At 48.8% G+C, this 10,721-nt stretch overlaps 1 protein-coding gene and 1 long non-coding RNA gene across 4 annotated transcripts in view; one reads left to right on the top strand and one right to left on the bottom strand.

Annotated features, from left to right (window-relative positions):
* DCAF1 (DDB1 and CUL4 associated factor 1) overlaps window positions 1-70 on the bottom strand; it is a 49,286-nt gene extending 49,216 nt beyond the window's left edge. For all 3 annotated transcript variants that reach the window (XR_006014505.1, XM_042018587.1, XM_042018598.1), the window contains exon 1: window positions 16-70. The gene's annotated coding sequence lies outside the window, so the exon portion shown is untranslated. The remainder of the gene's footprint in view (window positions 1-15) is intronic.
* Window positions 71-177: 107 nt separating this feature from the next.
* LOC121659939 lies at window positions 178-10,076 on the top strand. The gene is made up of 2 exons (XR_006014510.1): window positions 178-1,389; window positions 5,644-10,076. It is a non-coding gene; the product is annotated as an uncharacterized LOC121659939 (long non-coding RNA).
* Window positions 10,077-10,721: the final 645 nt, after the last annotated feature.

Genomic DNA, 10,721 nt, shown 5'->3' with positions numbered 1-10,721 from the left:
CCCAGCCTCCGTTACCTGCACGCTGCCCCGCAGTGCCGCCGCCGCCCCCGGCCCCTGCTGCCGGCCCCGCGCACCCCGCGGCGGCCGCGATCGCTGTGGAGGGCGCACACTTTTTTGCGTCACCGCGCTGCGTCACGGCGCGCGCCTCACGGCCGTGAGGGAGCGGGGCGGGGGCCACGCGCTCGGTCGGCCTGCCGGGAAAGGGAGTTCGCGCGGGGCGCATGCGTTCTCCCGGACGCTGCTGCCGCGGGGAGTGCTGGGAACTGTAGTTCCTGGGTCGCGCCGCCATTGCCCAGCGCGGCGGGTCTGGGCGGAGGGGTCGGCGCTCTACGTGGCGTTCTCCAGGGAGAGGGGCGAGGCTGTTGGTCCACGGCACGGTGTTGCACGGAGGAGCCGCCGAGCAGCAGCTGCTGGCCCCGATACCCGCGAGTCCGCCCCGATAGCAGCATGTTTCTGGGCACGCCGCCATCCGCTCTCCAGTCCCACGGCGGGACCATCACCAGCTGCGGCTGCCCTTCCTTTCTCAAGGCTGAAGGTTGTTCACTGTGTTGTTCACCTGTTAGGTGACCTCCAGCTGGACAGCGAGGTGTTTCAGAAGGAGGGCAGCTTGCAGGAGAGCTCGGATGCCGAGCACGCCGGCTCCTACTCCTGAGTTATTCCTCTCCTTATTTCCAACACAGGAACAACGTCCTGCTCCTTCACACTTAAACGAGGGCTGATTTTGGCAGCTGTAGCTAAACCCCGCAGCAGAACTGAACACCCACCTCCACCTCTGCTCCGAGCCACGACAAAGGAGGAAGAGGAGACTCAGGCTCCCCCGGGTGTCTCAGGAAAACTCCTCTTCCCACGTTCCCACCCTTCCTACAGGTGCTCATGATGAGCTCTGGAGAGCTCATCCACTCGCCAGTCCTTCCCGCTGTCCTTCCAGGAGAAGTTATGCACCTGCATGCGATGAGAGTCTGTGTGGAAAGAAACCCTTCAGCACTGCATAGCCCCATCCCTGTGTGCCTTCCACATGCAAAGTCTTCTGTTCCTCTGGGATTGTTTTTCTTTGTCTGTTGGTTCCACAGTGGGAATATTCCTACTCCTGTGTGCTTTTACAGTGGTAATGAACTGTTATTCTGTACGGTCCCTGGTGTATTAAGTTACACATGGAGAAGATCCACGTGGTCTCAGCAAAGTTACCATTTCTGAGGACAAGGAAGATCTGGAAAAGTACACTCCTCAGCCAGGCCCTCATGGCTGGTTGGAGCATCAAAAGAAACAGACCTGCCTGCAGCATTATTACCCAGGGAAGATTATCACGTCCACAGCTGCACCTTCTTCTCCCCCTGCAAGGCATCTGGGAGCCTCGAGGCAGCCATGGGCTGTTCAGGAGGAGTTGCAGAGGTGAGCATTCCCACCCCTCATCCCCAAGTTCAAAGGGCTGAGAGAAAAATTAAGGTTTCCAGTTCCTGCCATATCTATGGTGCACTGGAGACAGGGTCTCTTCTCAGGGAAAGTGGTGTTCAGTTCCCAGTTCACTTGAACAGGTGAGGAGGCTTGGAGCCTGCTGCTCATTGCCAGAGCCTGGCACGCTGCTGGCACAGGGCACAGCTACAGCCTCTCTCTGGCTCTGCCACAGCCTCCTCTACGAGCTCAGTCCAAAATGCTCAGGCCTCCAGCTCCTGCATTTCCAGACCCTGGAGATATTTGGGAAGGATTCACTCTAACATTCTTGTTTCCCACAGGGCAGGTGAGAGTCCTACTGGCTCACCTGTCGGGAACAAGACAGCATGGAAGCAATGAAATCCCAGTTTGTGCTGCTGTGCTCTAGTAATTGCCCAGGTACTGGCAGAAGCTTTTCTCGTAGAAGAATAAATATGAATAAAAAATAAGTAAATAAAGGGAAAGAGAGTCCTCCCTCTCAAGGAAAAGCTTCACAAGCACCATTCCTATCTAAGATGCCCCACAGTGTCCACATTAATCCACTTTCTTGTACTGCAACTGCATAAATCCCTGCCCCAGGCAGTGTTTGCACAGGTAGAGATTCTGCTACCACACTTACAACGTTTGACTGTCAATCTTGATTAACTCCAGCATAATGAGTGCAACAGTGAGAATCCTGCAGCACTGGATTTAGTGAGTAAGCCCCCACCCTCACAACAACACTTCACCTGAATGATGCAATCGAAGAAAAAACCCCACAAAACAAATGCAAAATATGGCCGTGGATTGCAGTGCAATAAAAACAAGAGGCCAGCAGTGAGCTGGCACCACTCGCCCTGTGGGATCTTGTAGCTGAGAGAGAGGCCTGTAGTGTGCAAGGAAGGGAAGGTTATCTCTGCATGTTCACCTCCATGGGCTCCCCAGCCAGAAGAACAACATATTCCACAGGATGGTCAACTGATAGTAATAAGGGTTTATGGCTGAATCACGGTTGGAGGTTCCTTGAAACAAGTAACCACTTCTCTATTGCTGTTACATCCCAGATCACCTCTCAATACTGTGGTTTACCAGGAGAAGATAAAGCCATTTCCTGGGGCCCTCATAAACTTCTAGACTGAAGGACAGTTAGTTGTGGGATCAGAGGAGGAACAGTACTGGTAGGAGAAGCCAGGAAGACATAAACTGTGTTTCCAAAAGATGCCTTGAGTACAGCTAGGGGTGGAAGCATGTGTCTGCGATGCTTCATCTTTCACAGCTGCTGACAAAGGCAGAGAGCCACAGACCCGGGCTCCAGGCAGCAGCTTCACCTTCTGCCTGAATAGACCTTTGCTCTGAGAATGAGAAAAAGGTCATTATCAGAAAGCTCACAACATTCAGAGCCTCCTCACCACAGCTGCCCTATGAGGAGAGGAAGGATTCTTGAGGCTTTGAGAAGTGTTAATTGCTCACCTTGACCTGCAACACAGATCTACAGTGATAAAGTTTGTGGACTTCCTACACTCAACCTTTCATTAATTGCCCCATCCTCTTGTGGGACTCAGTTTGCTTGTCACCCTGTTTCTCCCTGCAGTTGAGCTCCTATTGAAGGGCAGTGTGACAGAGGTTACTGACCAAGCAGTACCAGCCTCTGCAGCATGATTGTGCTGCATGACTCATAGCAGGTGAGTAGTGAGTGAATAGAGTTCAGTCCCCTCCCAGCACTCTGTGTCACACTGCAGCTGCAAATGCACCCAGCAGGATTTCCCAGCAGCATCCAGGGACAGGTACAATGCCGGCACCTGAACCTTTGGGAGGGTCTGAACCTGCGCTGCTCAGCTGCTTGTAAACTGATGAGTGTTTCTTTGCAACGCCCATGCCCCGGGGGACTGCAGGAACCGGGCGGGAGGTCAGACGTCTGGGGAGTTGCACCTGGGAACAGAGCGCGTTTGCCAGGGAAGCAGAGGAGGTCAGCCGGCTGTGCTGCACTTCTCTGCCAAGTGCCTTCCTCCCTTCCACTCTCCTGCGTGCCTCTGGGAATCTGGGGAGTGGGCAGTAGGCACAAAGCCCTACAAAAAGACCTCAGCTCCAGCCTTAGGACCATGTATTGCTCTCCCAGCCTGGATTTGCCTGAATAGTTCAGAAGTGGTTAAATATCTGCAATGATACCCCTCATGCCTAAAGGGCTTTAAACACTGTCTAGACTCCTCCAGAGTCTAGATTGACATGTATCTACCGCTAAATTTTCACGTTGCGCAAAAATATTGCCTGATGGGTTAGATGATGGCCGTGGGTGACCTCCAAGCTGGCAGCCAGCACGCCTCAAATGATTTCCCATTTCTTGCCCACGTCAGAGAGACTGCAGATAATATAGTAGAAAGAAGTACAAAGGAAGAAAAAAAGTACAAAGTGAAGTAAGCAGGGAAAAGCAGTTCAGTGGGATCCCCTCCGCATGGACAGACTGAGCAGAGCAAAGGGGCTGCAGGCATTGCCGCAGGTTACCTGCGATCCAGGTGACCGTGGGCAAATGGGGCCGAAATACGCGCACTGAGTGCCCCGATAAATGATGTGCGACAAGGGAGTAGTTCAATCACTAGGTGGCACACCGGCATCATCACACCACACCAGCGTCCTCCTGGGAGGAGAGGAAAAAGCTCAAAATAGCCCAAAGCAAAAATTAACAAGCAATCATCCGGGACCGAGGTGCTTAGAGGAGCCATCTGTGTGCTCACACACAGAGAGCAAAAAGACCCAACAACTGGAGAGAGATATCAAATGTAACAGGGCAGGCAAAATGTGTTCATTCAATCAAATTCTGCCTGTGCTGCTTTGCTGTTTCTGACAGTGGAAGAGGCAGGAGAGGCCTGCTCATGGATGGAGTGCAAAGAGGAAATGCGTGGAGGGCAGCAGAGGTGGGTGCTGATCCAGGGAATGCAGTTGCGGCCTTTTCTGAGAGTTGTGCCTGCTCTTGTGTGTGGAGAGAGCGTTTGGGGATTCTTTCCAGCAGAAAAGGCCAAGCAAAGCTCAAAGAGAAGTTTCTCACTGAGATAAAAAGACAGAGTGGGGAACAGTGACCGCAGGTTGATGGCACCTACTGCATAAGGAGTTCAATGGTGGTTGTTTGTGGGGAGAGGGAAGATTGACAGGAGAGTGATAGCAACACTTCTGGGGCAGGCTTTTCTCTGGGCTGGAGCTAAAACAGCAACACAAACTAAAACCAGCTAAGGTATTTATGAGGGGCCGGGGAGAGACAAACATCCTGGCAGCAGCTGAGCTACCATTGTGTATTGTCTTACTGGGATAGATCAGTAGAAGCAGTTCACTCTTGAAAGTATCAAGGACTGTACCATGGCAAGCTACACTAACTCTTCCCGACACTCACAGGATCTGCAGGACTTGCCATCAGGCAGGCTGCTCCCCAGTCTCCCAGTGTTTGCCTGGATTCAGCAGTGCAGACACAGGCTCCTCAGCCAGCTCCCCCTGAGCATTTAGCCCAGACTGAAGAGAGAAGCCAGATCTATATCTAGGAACATGGAAATGCAGAAGAATGTCGTTCATCAGCTCAGATACTAATGAGAACATGAGCAGGCAAACAGCTCTCTTCCAAACAGGCTGGTGCCAAAACGCTCCATTCAGACACTCGGTGTGATGCCAAGAGCACATAACTCTGCCTAGCTGAGCATCTGAGTGACAGCACATCTGCGTTTGCAGGCTGAAAGTCAACAAAAAAGTTAAATAGTACAAAGTGATCAATGTTGCATGAAGTATACACTGACAGACACCTCTTGCTTTCCAGCAGCATGGCCCCAAATTCTGACCACGCTGCTGCACTGCTGCTACGGTGGTCTTTGTGTTCAGCTTCTCACACACACCCAGCAACTTCAAGCAGATTTTCATACCTCTCCTTTCTCCCAAATTACTGAAAAGTGGGGTTGTTGATGTGTCCTGTGATAGATGAGCTATCCAGGGGTATGAAGCTGTGAAAGGAAAGAGCTTTGGGGAGAGTGGAGTGCACTGATAAACCATGCACGGAGAGTATACAAGGGAGAACATGAGAAATGCAGGGGACAGTTAGTACACAGAAAGTGGCATCATGGCAACAAGACATCATTTCCTGACTAAACTCATTTCTCTAACTGGGAGTGTTAAAAGCTCATTTCAGGCACTAAACAAAATCCCTTGCTAGCTTTTGTGGTTTAACAAGGGTTTTCCTTTTTTTTATCTGATTTGTTACTATAGGAAACAACCAGCAAAGAAAGCTCTTCATACAGAAGGAAGCAAGAAAAGACTATGCACAGCATGCTGTGAAATGCCTGCAAGACACACACTGGGAATACAAACAGTTGTTCCTTATGTTTTCCAGCAACAAGGATCTCAGGGATTATTTGTAACAACAGCAGCTTTAAAAAACGAAGACCAAACAGAACCAGGGAAAAGTACATTTTAAGACTACTAGCCTTTTTAAGAGGAGGTTTTGTTTTGTTTCTGTTGGTTTTTTTTTCCTTTTTATCAGGCCTTAAGTACAGGTTATATATCTGCTCTCCTCATGACTTCTCCTATAGGAGTTAATTAGGTCGAGTGCATTTATGTATCAATTTTTGATGCACATGGAAGCAACAAGCAAAATGATGAAAGTGGGCTATAATGGTGACAGGCACATGTACAAACATGTTAATTCTGTGTTATGAGTTGTTTCATCACAGAGGGATTCCACCAAGAGTCTTAGTAGCAGCTATGTGGTGTTTGTCATATGTAGCTTCTCCTGTATTAGGCAATCCTGATCTTTGGCTTGTCCATGGTGGTGCTTATGGCTCTGGGAGCTCCACAGATATTGACTCCCAGCAGCCACACGTGTGTGGCCCCACTGCAGGTACTGCCCAAACACTGGGACGTGGAGCACTGTAAAGTCTGAACACTTGGCTCTCACATTCAGCCACGCCTAGGAAGAAGCTCTGAAGCTCCCTTAGCAGCATAAAGCATCCAAAAGCATTTGACATGGGGAAATCCCCAGCTGAAATGAGGTGCTGTAAAGCTGGGGGAGTCTGCCCTAAGTTTTCCTCTGCCATGAAATAGTTTATGTCTTTTCACCCAGAAGAAATTACTTCCTCTGGCAACACTGTCTGTGCTGCCCTGACCCTGAACAGCCTGTGCAGCCCCAGAAACATTCTGGGACAGGGGTATTTGAGGGCAGCTTCCTGAAACACTGAGCACCTCCAAGCCCAGGTACCTAGGAATGCAGGTGGGCCTTGGGGCATGATGTTACTGGTGCAGACCCAGATCCCTGACATCGTGGTGACTTGATAAAGTTCTGGTTCTGCTGCTGAACTCAAAGTGCCACATTAAGACAGCAGCACCAGCTCAAGGCTCTTCCCTTCCCTCTTCCACTTGTTCCCTCATGTAGGTAACAGGGTCTTTTCTTCCTTCCAGGAGCTTCATATCCTTAGTGGAGAGGGAATATAGCAAGAATGAAGCTTCATAAATTTTCTTTGCACAAATAAATCAGAAGCACCTGACAATATGGCAGAAGGGAAAGGGAAAAGCACTGAATTTTTAGGAATCAAATTGGGTGCCAACCCCCAAAGGAGAAAAATCCCACTGCCTCCCAGGGCACAGCAGGCAGTGTTAGCAACTGCAGGGACATACTCATGGGCTTTATTCTCCGGGGAACCTTGTTTGTGAACATTTAGTTGCATTTATAGGAGTGCAGGGTATTTCATATAGTAGTCTATTCCTTTTGGGATGTAGATAAGTGCTGGATCCTTATCCTTATTCTAAAACCAGCATTGATAAATGATAACTACAGAATTATCTGAATGTCCTCTTCGCTTCCAGGGCTGGGGTTAAGGGCAGCTCAGATGCACAGTAATGGCTGCAAATGACAATAAATGGGTGATGCAAAGCTCTGCATTTCCATTCAGGTTGAACACCCGGCATATAACACACACCCGACCTAGAGTGGACGAGGTTTCTGAGAAAGACACATTTTTACCACTTCTGGACACAAAGGAACAACAAACTATCAAAATACCAATTTTTCTGAGTGAGCAGTTACAAAAAAGTGGATACCATTCCCAGCCTGGCAGTGCACTTGTTTCACCATATTTCATGGTGCATTTGCAGCAACGTGTCTGTATCTACCTGCTGCAATAGGATGGCTAAATTGCAAGAAAAAGCAACTACTTACGAAATAGGGACATTCTGGAGGGATCATTTTGGCATGCACCACTGAAGAATTTTTTTTTTTCCTGAGATTTTTGTATCTTGCATCTTTTTTCATCAAGTCTTCTCCAGAGAAAAAGGATCATTTTCAGTTTTTGGGCATACCAAATCACCACTACAACTGGATAGGATCAACAGGATTTTTCCCTGTATTACCTTATTTCACAGTCTATGTTTGTGTTTAATGTAACATTTGTGTGCTTATCATAATTTCATTACATTTAATGCAGTACCTGGGCAGCACTCTTCAGTGTAGTCTGGGAGGAAAACAATGCTTTAGCCCAAAGAGAAGTTAAAAAGATGGGAGGACATAATGAGAGATATTTATGGCTTTTACAGGCTGTTTCAACAGCAGAACTCACAGGAGATTTTAGCAATAGGGATACAAAGCTTTAAGCCTGGAAGGAAGAAGGAGGCATGTTTAGCCACTCCTCAAGGCTAGGATGCTATTTTCTAGAAATCAGAGTTTTGCACTGTGGCTGAGAGTACCAAGATTTATTTTGCTTTGTCTTTGGATCGTGGGAGTAAAATGCTGGTCTCCTTGAAATATGTGGGATGTTAGTGACTAGGATAATAAAGGCAAGATTTCACCATAGACATTTTGAATTCTCTTCATCCCAGCCTCTCCCAGCAGGCTGGCTGGGATTATTCCCAGCCTGTTTTGTACCAGACAGGTGCATCAGGCCAGATGAGCTCATTGAGACACAGCCTCCTCCCGCTACTTACTGTTAACCACTGTTGCCTTCTCCTGGGCTACAGAAAATTGCCATGAGTGAGGAGAGAATCTCCTAGAAGATGGATCCCCAAGAGAGAGCTGCAGGAAACAACGTTGTCTGCTGTGGAAAGTTTTCCAAGCGAGCTGCGGTTACCCACCATCCAGATGGTGAATACTCAGTGTTTGCTTTAGAGCAGCATTTCCAGGTCCAACCATGCAACTCCCCATCTCTCCCTTTCACAAAGGGAAAAGGGAGTGCTGAGGTCTCACGGCTCCCGCTCTTCTGAACTAGTTCCCTCTTTGCCTGGACTTGATCAGCATTACTCTCCCAAGAGCCTTGGAAAATGGGAAAGGAGAGCTAGGCAGGTTCACAAAACCTTTTGTTTTGCTGGACTGGTTGCAGAGACTCCCCACACTTACAAGGAAAAGTTTTTGCTCCAATTCCTGATGCTGCTTTTCTCTCTCGGTCCTCTCTGGATGAACCTTTGCCAAGACTTTGGTGACACATACATTTTGTAGTTGGTGGAGTTGTACCCCTTATCCTGTGCACATAGGAGAATGTGTCACCCTGCAGACACTATCAAATTCCAGAGCTTGTATCTTCCTTCCTAAGGAAACGGTGTCTGGGGCAGGGCAGTTTGCTCAGTTAGGAATAATCCCCAGGAGGGATTCAGCACTGGCTGAGGAGGGTTTGCTGGAGGGAGGGCCGTAACTCCCGTCTTCCCCATGTAAGTGTCAGATGCAGCATCCACATCCCTGAGCTGTTTTATTCTGGAAGGACTCTTTGACTTCACCCTGTGCTTCAGCCACGGTCACAGCATCCAGGTCTGCTAGTTCTGCTCCATGCCTCTCGTCCCATCTCCAATCACTTGATGCTGGGAAATTGCTGGGAGTACTTGTGTCCCAAACATCTCCCGGGAATTCAGCAGTCTCCTTCCCACGCAGACACCAGCTGGGAGCAATCCATTCCTGCTCAGCTCTGCACCCAGTCTGTACACAAGCAATTTTAAATCCAGGGTGTGGACTAGCTGAAAATGACTAAGAAAATGAAAGATGACTAAGAAAAACAAGCTTGTGTGCTGTGGAATTATCTCCAGCCTGAAACAGCTGAAGAGCTCTGCAATTCTCCTGTGAAGCCCTGAGAGGTGCACAGATCTGATAACATCGAGGCATCCCAAGAGCCGGAGTCCCTGTCTCCAGCTCATCTACCAGCAGATGTGCCAAAACACCTCCTCTGGCTGCTGGTCTTGCAGGAGTCTCTATCAGTGGAAAAACCTGCTCTGCCCACTGCTCTTCACTCCTGTGGAGCACGAGGCTGTGCAAAGGAGCAAGCACGGCTGTCATCTGCTGCAGCCCTGTGTCCATGTCCTGTCCATTTGTGACTCCATGGAAAGCACACCAGGGCTGTGGAAGTTGGTGGCAGGGACACTTATACAGGCAAACTTGTCTGGGTAAACTTCATTCCTATTGCTTGGCTGATTTCTGACCCTCTGCCTCTACAGTCCCATCATTCTCTGCCTTCTTCTGTCTCTTCTTTTGTGTTTTTTCTTTAATTTTGCCCTAATACTTCACATTATTCTGGTTGCTATGCAGGGTTTGCAGGCTCAGCCACCTGTAACAACCCCTCTCCATGGGTGTGAGCAGCTTGGCTGCAGTGAGGACACTTTGCTGATTAATTTGCTTTTTTTTTGTATAGTTATTTTAGATGCTTGGAAATAAAATAAAGTTGTTACTGATACCTTGCCTCTCCTAATGCCAATTAACTTCAGCAAATTAATCTTTTTCAGACCATCCTTTATGTGGTCTAGGCCAGGGTGCAGACAGGAACATAAATTGTATGGCTTAATTTACTTCCCACATTTATTCTCACCAGGGCCATAATGTGGGTGGAGAGGGGCAAGGAGGAAGCACAGTGCAGCTGCAAGTCAGAAAGGGTATATTTGGGGTCCTGTGCTGGGTCACCACACAGGGTGATGAGGGGAATCCCAGGGGCTGCTTCCTCCACCAGAAACTGGAAAAAGGGAAGGATCTGAGTCTTGCTTCCCCACATGCTGAACACATGTCCCTGCACTATAAAAAGAACCATTTGGTGTTTCATAACCCTTTGGTAGTGCCTGAAAGGGAACCCAGTTCAGTTTCCAAACTCTTACAACAGGTATGTTGTCACCTTAACTGCTACTCTGATCTGTAAACAGTAAGTTTCCAAAAATAATTGCCCAGCCTATTGATTGCATTGTCCTCCCCTCCCTCCTGCATTGGCCTACCTAGCAGATCTTGCTGCATTTTAGCAAGGAAGGTCATTCACCATGGCTCCAGCCATCCAGGTGAAGAAATCACATGTTAATGGTGCTTCCCATTTTATGTATCAGGACATTTTATTCAT

Source organism: Corvus kubaryi, unplaced genomic scaffold (genome assembly GCF_017639235.1).
Source record: "Corvus kubaryi isolate FWS band 111438036 unplaced genomic scaffold, C.kubaryi_AGA036_p1.0 124, whole genome shotgun sequence".
NCBI lineage: Eukaryota > Metazoa > Chordata > Aves > Passeriformes > Corvidae > Corvus > Corvus kubaryi.
Note: the sequence above shows the minus strand (reverse complement) of the source record. Positions and strands in the feature narration are given on the sequence as shown.